This window comes from Abramis brama, assembly GCF_963993115.1.
Source record: "Abramis brama genome assembly, chromosome: 8".
Classification (NCBI taxonomy): domain Eukaryota; kingdom Metazoa; phylum Chordata; class Actinopteri; order Cypriniformes; family Leuciscidae; genus Abramis; species Abramis brama.
The window spans coordinates 8,479,432-8,490,612 of NC_139970.1; positions in this window are offsets into that span (position 1 = coordinate 8,479,432).

An 11,181-nucleotide genomic window follows, 5' to 3' on the forward strand; every position below is an offset into this window, starting at 1 on the left:
TCCTTGTCTAGTTCCCCGGTGTAGAGTGAAGCTGCGTGATGTTAGTCCGTTAGTAATGACAGTGGCTGAGGGTGATGTGTAGAGAATTTTAACCCAGTTGATGAATGACTCCCCAAAACCAAACCTCTCTAATGTGGAAAACAGGAATTTCCAGTTTACTTTATCAAATGCTTTTTTTCTGCATCAAGAGTGACTATGACAGATTTGTTTTTGTTTATTGATGAGTGGTGAATTAGGTTTATGAGTCTGCGGGTATTGTTTGATGCTTGTCTACCTTTAATGAAACCGGTTTGGTCGGGATGGATTATAGTTGGCATGATTTTTTCTATTCTATGGGAAAGAGCTTTAGCAATTATTTTAGTGTCTACGTTAATTAGTGAGATTGGGCGATAACTTGATGGTAATGTTGGATCTTTATTGGGTTTGAGGAGGAGTGCGATTGTGGCTGTGTTCATGGTGTCTGGAAGTTTTGATTTTTGTTTTGATTCGCATATCAACCGGATGAAAAGTGGTGATAAGATAGACCAAAATTGTTTGTAGAACTCAGCAGGGAAGCCATCAGGACCTGGTGATTTATTGTTGGGCATGTGTTTAAGAGCATTAGATAGAACTTTTTTTTAAATACAGATCATAACAGTCTGAGAGAAAACAAATGTAAAAATCTATGTTGAATATTTTGTGATTGAAATTGTTAATTCCATCAGAAAAACAAGTATTTGTTCTGTCGCAGCTCCAGTAAATAATAGCAGCATCGCCAGTCAAATATAACTGTAAACTTAAATCATATTGGACTTACCAACTTGTGTTACTCCTGTTGAACTCTCGCACTTAGAAGATCCAACTGGACATGTTGTAGCCGTTTGATCTGCACAAGAACCCGTCAGACCAATGCACTCATAACACCTGAGAGAGTGTCCTTTAGAAATAAAAAAGAGAGAATGAGACATCAATTATCTGTATTTGTACCCAGTAACATTACAAACGTTATTTGTCTTTGTACCTGCAGTAAAAAGAATGAAGAGAAGAAAAACTGAGATTTGCAGATCCATCTTTGATCAGGAGGTGAATGAAATAATGTGCCCGTTTCAGCGCTCATTTTATAGCGTATCAAAAGGGGAGGATCTTTATGTGAAATTAAAGTTTAACAGAAGTAGACATTCCTTGAAACAGAAATTTAAGCTTATACAATTGACTTGCCAGTTAAAGATAAAGGAAAGTTTAATAAAAAATTGCAAGTCTACTTAAACCAATCTTTTTAAATTGCTAGTTCACCCATAAATGGAAATTGTCATCTTTTATTTAAAGATGTTCAGTGACAATTATTGCATTTTATGTGGTGTTACAATATTTGAATGTGTTTTGATTGTAAACTTTCTTTATTCGTGTGTACTATTTATAGAATTTAATACATTTATTGTCATTATAGAGCTATACAACAAAATGTACATTCTCTCACTCACACACACACACACACACACACACACACACACACACACACACACACACACACACACACACACACACGCACACACACACACACACACACACACACACCCATACCAAAGATCTAAATCTAAATTAAAGCTGCAAGCAGCGATGAAAAGGGCCCTTGCACCCCTGCCACCGCCACCCGGCGCCTTTAGGAAAGGCCTTAAGATTCAGATTTTGTAGGTATTGGGTCATTACATGTATGTACCAAATTTCATACCTGTACGTGAAACGTCGAGCCGGGGCAAAATGTAGGGGCAATAATTAAGCCATTTTGCCCCACCCAATTTTGAAAACCATATCACACGTAAATTTTCACCACTTCTGAAGCGTGTGCAAAGTTTCATGATTTTTCGAGCACGTTTTGTATTTGCCACACTTCCTGCTACCAGCAGGTGGCGCTATTGCTATAACCAAATATGAGCATGGTCATGTGTTCAGGACAGGACTCTTATCAAACATGTGAAGTTTGGGGCAGATTGGACATTGTATGCCTAAGTTACTGCAGGCTGTCTGTGGTTGCCTAGCAACATCGGAACTGCAAGCAACATTAATATTGAACTTATCTGATCATGCATATCACCAAAAGGCCGAAATTGGGTGAACATTTGTCAGGCCCCCGAGGGCACATCCTTCGACGAAAACACTAGATCTTCACAATTTAACGTCGCAAAGGCCTTCAGATTACACTCACCAAATTTGAAGAGGATCAGATCAAATCTGTAGGAGGAGTTTGTTAAAGTACAACATCAGGAAATTTTGAAAAATGCCCAAAATCCAGGAGGAAGTTCAAAATAGCTCACTTCCTGTTGTGTTTAGGGCTATGCTCCAAGAGACTTTTTTGTAGGTATTGGGTCATTACATGTATGTACCAAATTTCATACATGTGCGTGAAACGTAGAGCCGGGGCAAAATGTGGGGGCAATAATTTACCGAATTTGCCCCACCCAATTTTGAAAACCATATCACACGTAAATTTTCACCACTTCTGAAGCGTGTGCAAAGTTTCATGAGTTTTCGAGCATGTTTAGGCCCTCTAAAAACCGATTCACTTTGGAGAAGAAGAAGAAGAAGAAGAATAAACGGAGCAAAAACAATAGGGTCCTCTCACCATCGGTGCTCTGGCCCTAATTAATAATATAGCTGCAAGCAGCGATGACGGGCCCAAGCCGGCGGCACCGTCACCCTGGTTCCTTTAGGGTAACTGCACGACTGGCAATATGAAGTGCAATATGAATATCAAAGTTGTCTGAATACACCACATCTATTGCATCATGCTGAGAACCATGAGATCATTTAAATTTAGATGGATTTCATGTCATAGGTTACTTTGAAATTAGTGCGAAGCTTTCTTTTGCAGCTAAAAACATATTTTGTCCATAAGTACAGTATTTATCTCAAGCTTTTAAAAAAAAAAAATATTAATCTAATTATTAGTAATCTTATAGAACATGAAAGTTATTCTTCATGACCAGAAGAATGCCTTCCTTGAGAGTTTATAAGAAGAAGAATCCTCCTTGAGAGATGATAAGAAGATCGTATGGTCGGTTCGGTGGATTATTCGATGTGAAATTAATTCTGTAGGTTATTCTGAAATTTGACCTATAGACTATCTGTATATTCATAATGGATAATAATTCGTTGTGGTTAATTATCTATATATAGAGATACAAATATATGGGCTATGTATTCCCTGTTTGGGCAATTTAAAATGTGTAGGTAATAATTGATCATAACCTGTATGATTAATTATTAATTTTATATTCCCCCCATTTGAGCTAATTCGCTACAATGACGGACTAAAGTCCAGTTTTAAGGGTGAGCATAGGGCATGCCAACAAGTTTACAGCTCCAGCTATCTCTTGGCACTGGTTCAAGTGTACTTATACTGTAAAGGCTAAAAAGGGAATTTCCGTTTAGAACAACAAAGTACTCTTAGACCAATCTAAATAGGGTGAGCCTTGCCTCTGTTTATTGTAATGTTACTTTCAATCCAAGCCAATCCATTTTATTTGTATAGCACATTTAAAAAACAAAGGTTTACAAAGTGCTGAACAAGGGATAATACATAAAAGCGCATATAAACATATGTGCATATAAACACATAAAACAAACATATACACACCTAAAACAACATATGATCACACAGTTAAAAGCCAGAGAAAATAAATGAGTTTTAAGATGAGATTTAAAAGATTCAAGGGTTGGGGCCAATTTGACCTGTGGAGGAAGCTCATTCCACAGTTTAGGGGCGACAGCTGAAAAGGCGCGGTCAATCCTGGTTTTTAACCTGGTTTTTGGAGCAACCAGCTGAAGTTGCTCACTAGACCTAAGTGACCGTGAGGGAGTGTAAATCTGTAATAGGTCTGAAATATAACACGGAGCCAAACCATTTAGTGATTTAAAAACAAACAATAAGATCTTAAAATGTATTCTAAAAGGGACTGGAAGCCAATGTAGCGAGGCCAGGACTGGTGTTATGTGTTCATGCTTGCAAGTTCCGGTTAAAAGACGTGCGGCTGAGTTTTGTACTAACTGTAAGCGTGAGAGAGAGGTTGGATTTACGCCAATATAAAGAGCATTACAGTAATCTAATCGCGTTGAAATAAAAGCATGAATCACATGTTCAAAATGCTTAGGGGATAAGATTCATTTTAGATAAAAGCCTCAAATGATAAAAGCTGGTTTTAACAACATTATTTATTTGTTTATCTAGTTTAAAACCATTGTCTATTTTGACACCCAGATTTGTGACTGAGGGTTTCACATATTGTTTCAGGTAGCCCAGGTCAACAGGTAAGATATCATTGACCCGACTGGATCCAAACACAATGGCCCTCATTTATCAATCTTGCGTAGAAACGGGCGTATATATTGGCGTAAGATTATGCTTACACTCCTCTCATCGCCTGATTTATGAAGCTGTGCATACCTTTGAAATTCTGGTGTACGCAATACCTGCCCTTGATAAATGCCGCGGCTGAAATCGATCGTCATTAGAATAACACGCCCCTATATATTCAAATCTCCGCTCCCCCCACGCCCTCATTTTACGCCATGGACACACGGAAGACGGCAAAGAAGAGAAACTTATTTGAGAAAGAGAAAGCGAAACCAGGGAAGTGGAAAGAAACAAAATTGATTTCTAGATTTTTATTATTAATGACGCTTATTGTTATTTAGAAGAAGAATGTCGTTATTATTATTATTTGTATTATTAGTATTATTATTTAAAATAAGAAGAATGGCATTTTTATTATTTTGTCAGTCTGAATTATTTTTTTGGTCATTGAAAGCCTTTCATTACTAAACCCAGTCCGTGCACATCTGCCGGGCCTAACCCTGGCTGGCCTAACCATCGTTTCAAAGAATAGTACAACGGCGAGCGCGTCGAGTATAAACGCCTCGTCCGTTTGGGGAGGTGCGCGCGCAGTCTGCGGAGACTCGCGCTGCGGAGCCAGGCGAAAGTATAAACAAGGCTTGAAACGTCAGGTAAAGCGCACAGGCTCGCAACTTAAGGAATACATATGCCTACAAATCAAATGCTTTGGTAAAATCACACAAATTAAACATTGAAGTCCATGTTGCACAAAAATAAATGATGTTTTATTAACAAAGTTCGGGAGGAGCAGGTTCAGATAATTAACCAAATTATGCACAGCTGGAGATTAATCAGTAATCAACTCAATGACAGAGTATAAAATCACAGCAGACCTATCTCTGTTCATTGAAAGTTTGTCAGCATCCCTCCTCCACCCCATCTCCTCACTTCCAGTTCCATCTACACTTCCAGTTCCATCTACACTTACCAACTGGGGGGAGTACTCTGGGTTCGAGCCCTCCCCCCGGACAGCACGCCAAATATGCATAAACTTATTGTATTAATTATATGTAGATGTGAACTTGTGAAACACTGAAGTTTATAATTACTATGTTCTTGTTTTTTTACAGTGGGTCATAATATATCATATCTGTTAGTTTGTCAGTGCGTTTTGTGGTGTTAGGAATTGTTTTTCTGCGCATTCCCGCACTCAAAACGTGCGTACACCACCTCCTGAGCTGGCGTAGGATTTGAGCGTGCCGTACGCCAACGTCCATATTGATAAATCTCAAAGTCACCGTGGTTTTGGGTGTACGCCAGGTGTACGCTGGAAATTTGGTGTACGCACTTTTGATAAATGAGGGCCAATGACCTCGGTTTTGTCTTCATTTAGATTAAGAAAGTTAGAAGCCATCCAGGCCTTAATATCTTTTAAGAACTCCAATAGAGATGTGAGGGAGTTACTTTCACCTCTTTTAAGGGGAAGATATATTTGAGAGTCGTCCGCATAAAAATGATAGGAGATGCCATGTTTTCTAATTATGTTTCCTAGGGGAAGGAGATATAAAGAAAAGATAAGTGGTCCAAGAATAGAACCCTGTGGAACACCACAAGGAAGGGGGGCAGTCGATGAACCAAAATCTCCAAACTTTACTGAAAAGCATCTCCCAGCTAAATAGGACTTAAACCACTGCAAAGCAGTGTCTCTAATACCAACACAGTGCTCTAGACGAGAGATTAAGACTGCGTGGTCAACTGTATCAAATGCCGCAGTGAGGTCTAAAAGCACTAATATGGCAGAATTTCCTGAATCATTTATTAACAAGAGGTCATTAAAAACTCGTAGGAGTGCTGTTTCAGTGCTGTGAAAAGCTTTAAAACCAGATTGAAAAATTTCAAAAATTCCATGCACATTTAAAAAAGACTGTTTTTGTAGAAGTACAGTCTTCTCTAAAATTTTTGAGAAAAAGGGAAGCTTTGAGATAGGTCTATAATTAGACAAAACAAAGAATCCAAATTTCTTTTTTTAATCAGGGGTTCCACAACAGCTTCTTTGAGGTATGTTGGAACATCACCTGATACCAAACTACTGTTTATAATTTTTTGAACAGTCGGGCCAATGGTCTCCCAGGCTTCCTTAAAAAAGGCGTGGGGGCACAACGTCTGTGGGGCAATATGATGGTTTTAATTTCATGACAATTTCAGCAAGGTTTGCAAGCGACACAGCCTCAAACTGGTTTAGAACAGCCGAGTAAGTGCTAACTAAAGGGTCTAAGGCAGGGGATGCAATATGGGCTCTAATAGTGGCAACCTTGTCTAAAAAAAAGTTAAGAAAATTTTCACAGACTTTCAAATGAAGCTTCCCATCTGGAGGACTGTGGAGGGTTCAATAGAGAATCAATAGTTTTAAACAAGACCCGGGGTTTATTACAGTTTTCGGAAATAATATCAGAAAAATATTTTCTTTTTTCAGCTTTGACAGTTTTCTGATATTTTTTCAAGCTTTCCTTAAAGGGACAATATGTAGCTTTTTAGGTATTTTATTATCTAAAATCAATATTTTTATTCATAAATATGCCCTCAATGGTGTACAAATACCTATGCCAATGATCAGACTAATCCTCGTAAACGAAGAATTTATTATCTTTATATACATGGGACGGGTAGGTCCACGGAGGCTTCCATGTAGTTCCGCCATCTTGAAAAACTATAATAGCAGAGAGGGACAAAAAGTACTAGGCCAACGCGTTTCCACAAGAGGTTCTGAAGAAAGACTTCAGGAATCTGATCGATACGGTACGCAGCACATCGCCTGATATAACGATCATTGTGTCAGGACCGCTTCCCACGTACCGACTAGGTCATGAAAAGTTTAGTAGATTATTCGCGCTAAATGAATGGTTAATATCATGGTGCAATGAGCAGAAACTGCTCTTTGTAAATAATTGGAATCTGTTTTGGGAGCGTCCTAGGCTTTACCGTGCTGATGGCTTACACCCAAGCAGATTCGGATCGGATCTTCTGTCAGATAACATCTCCAAAATGTTAAATACCTTTTGACTAGTAACCAAAAGTCCAAATCATAGTCTCTGCTGCACCAAATTAACTGATATAAATAGTGTAGAACATTGCATAGAAACTGTGTCTATTCCTCGTTTAGTGAGATCAAATAATAAATCTACTGCAGGATCTAGAAAAAATCTAATTGTTATTAAACCAGAAAATGTTGCTATTAGTAATCAAAAACAATTTCTAAAGCTAGGTCTTCTAAACATTAGATCACTCACACCTAAGGCAGTTATTGTAAATGAAATAGTCACAGATAATAGCTTCGATGTACTTTGCCTTACTGAAACTTGGCTTAAACCTAATGATTATTTCGGTCTAAATGAGTCTACTCCATCAGGATACTCCTATAAGCATGAACCCCGTCTGATTGGTCGTGGCGGCTGTGTTGCAGCGGTCTATAGAGATATTCTCAATGTTACTCAGAAAACGGGTTATAAGTTTATTTCGTTTGAAATACTTGTACTAAATGTTATGCTCTTAGATGTTAGAAAAAAATCCATATTATCTCTAGCCTTGGCTACCGTATATAGACCGCCTGGGCCTTACGCTGATTTCCTAAAAGAGTTTGCAGATTTTCTCTCAGATCTATTGGTCAATGTAGATAAAGCATTAATTGTTGGAGATTTTAACATACACGTAGATAATTCAAATGATGCGTTAGGGGCTGCGTTTATAGATTTATTAAATTCATTTGGGGTCAAGCAAAACGTCACCGGACCAACTCATCGTCTTAATCACACACTCGATTTAATTATATCATATGGAACCGATCCAACCGATATAGATATCATTCCACAAAGTGATGATGTCACTGACCATTACTTGGTAACTTGCATATTACGTACTGCTGTAATATGTCATGCGGCGCCGCGTTATCGACCAGGCAGAACAATCCTTCCATCCACCATAGATAATTTCTCAAATTGCTTATCTAATCTGTCTCAGCTGCTGCCTGAACCCAAACAAACAGATGAACTAGAAGAACTAACTAGCACTATGAGCACCATTCTCTCTAGAACATTGGATGTTGTTGCACCCATTAGATTAAAAAAGGTCAGAGAGAAAATTAAAGCACCATGGTACAATAATACTACGCATGTTCTAAAGAGAGAAACCCGTAATTTAGAGCGTAAATGGAAACAAACTAATTTAGAGGTCTTTAGAATCACGTGGAAAGACAGTATGTCACGTTATAAAAAGGCCCTAAAAGCGGCCAGGGCTGAGCACCTCCGCAAACTAATAGAAAACAACCAAAACAATCCTAGGTTTTTATTTAACACCGTGGCTAGACTAACAAATAAACAGACGTCACCCGAACAAAATATCCCGTTACAGTTTAGTTGTAATGATTTCATGAACTTCTTCACTGAGAAAATAGAAAACATCAGAACCACAATTGTAAACGTTCAATCCTCAATCGCACCTTATAATTCAGCCTCAATTATCCCCCCGCAAGAACAATTACAGTGCTTTACAACTATAGAACAAAAAGAGTTAAATAAACTTATCACTTCATCTAAAACAACAACATGTTTATTAGATCCTATACCAACTAAACTACTGAAGGAAGTGTTACCTGTAGTGGAAGAGCCTCTCCTCAATATTATTAACTCGTCTTTATCTTTAGGTCATGTTCCAAGAACATTTAAACTGGCAGTGATAAAACCTCTCATTAAGAAACCACAATTAGATCATAATAATCTAGAAAATTATAGACCCATTTCAAATCTACCTTTTATGTCTAAAATACTAGAAAAAGTTGTGTCCACTCAACTGGGCTCTTTCTTGCAAGAAAATGATATCTATGAAAAATTTCAGTCAGGATTCAGACCGCATCATAGCACTGAAACTGCGCTCGTTAAAATCACAAATGATTTACTCTTAGCTTCTGACCAAGGCTGCATCTCAATACTAGTTTTACTTGATCTAAGTGCTGCGTTCGATACTATAGATCATACAATACTCTTAGATCGACTACAAAATTATACTGGTGTTCAAGGACAAGCATTAAGTTGGTTTAGATCATACTTATCAGACCGCTACCATTTTGTCTATTTAAATGGAGAAAAATCGATCATAATTCCAGTAATCTATGGAGTGCCGCAGGGATCTGTGTTGGGCCCTCTGTTATTCTCAATATATATGATACCACTTGGAAATATTATAAGGAAACATGGAATTAGTTTCCATTGTTATGCTGATGACACTCAAATATATATTTCATCACGGCCGGATGAAAACGCTAAATTATCCAAATTGACAGAGTGTGTTAAAGATATAAAAGATTAGATGACGCGTAATTTTCTTTTATTAAATCCAGACAAGACAGAGGTAATACTTATCGGTTCAAAAAACCGCCCACAGAACCTCTCACAATACAACTTTGACATCGTAGGATGTCCTGTTACTTTATCCTCTACAGTAAAAGACCTGGGCCCGTATTCATAAAGATTCTAAGAATCCTCTAAGAAAACTCTTAATTTAGCTTAAAAACTTTTACGTAGGAGTCTTAGCTTAAAAGCGATTCGGGACCGATCTGAGAGCAACTCTGAGTAAGGAAAAGACACAAACTTTCATCTTAGTGAGGAGGCGGGGTTGACCCCGTTGCTATGTATGACACAATCTTTTGAAGACTGTGATTGGTTGGTTGTCCAAGAAGGAAGAAAAAAGTGATTTTAACTATAGGGTCTATTCTAAGCCTTCACTTTGAAATTACATGCATAATTTTTCCTATTTGACCATTCTCACACACACACACACATTATATATGTGTATATAAATCCTTTTTTTTTTTTTTTTTTACCATGCTGTTAATTTCCTATAAGGTATTTGATTGGCTTAGAATGATAAAATTTTTTCCACAATTACACAGATTGCTGGCGTGTCTATTTAAGTGTTGGTTTGAATGTTGGTTTTAATGTATCAAACATGGAATTTTCCCAGTTGCCAAATATCGTAATGTAGTGATTACTTTCATTTCTGGCGCTATGGCATTTCTGTGCTGTGTTGGAGATGTTAGCGTGTCTCTAATAAGATCAGTCTCAAACATGATCCCTGCACGATCTAATCTATAGCGTCTTATTAACTCACTGTTATTCATTGTCTGCAACACATTTCTTCTCCCTCTTCATCTTTCTGCCATTTTCTCCTCTGCTAAAAAAACTCTTAAGCCTCTTAAAAGTCCTCGTCCGTGCTCCTAACAATTTTGACCTTAAGACCTCTTTTTTAGGGTTAAGATGCTTTCTGAATTACTTTTTTCTTTACTAGGATTTTTTCTTTAATTTAAGAGTAAACGCCCACATTTCTAAGAATTTTCTTAGAATTTTGTCACTAGGAGCTACTCTTTGCATTAAGATTCTTCATGAATACGGGCCCTGGGTGTTATACTCGATTGTAACCTGTCTTTTGAAAATCATATTTCGTATGTTACAAAAACAGCCTTTTTCCACCTTAGAAACATTGCTAAGCTACGTAATATGCTATCAGTTTCTGATGCAGAAAAGTTAGTTCATGCATTCATGACCTCGAGACTAGATTACTGTAATGCTTTATTAGCCGGTTGTCCTGCATCCTCAATAAACAAGCTACAGTTAGTCCAAAATGCCGCTGCTAGAGTTCTTACTAGATCAAGAAAATATGATCATATAACACCGATTTTATCATCACTACATTGGCTACCTATAAAGTTCCGTATTAATTATAAGGTATTGCTACTGACTTATAAAGCCCTAAACGGCTTAGCTCCAGTCTATTTAACGGATCTTCTATCACCCTATAATCCATCGCGCTCTTTAAGATCAATA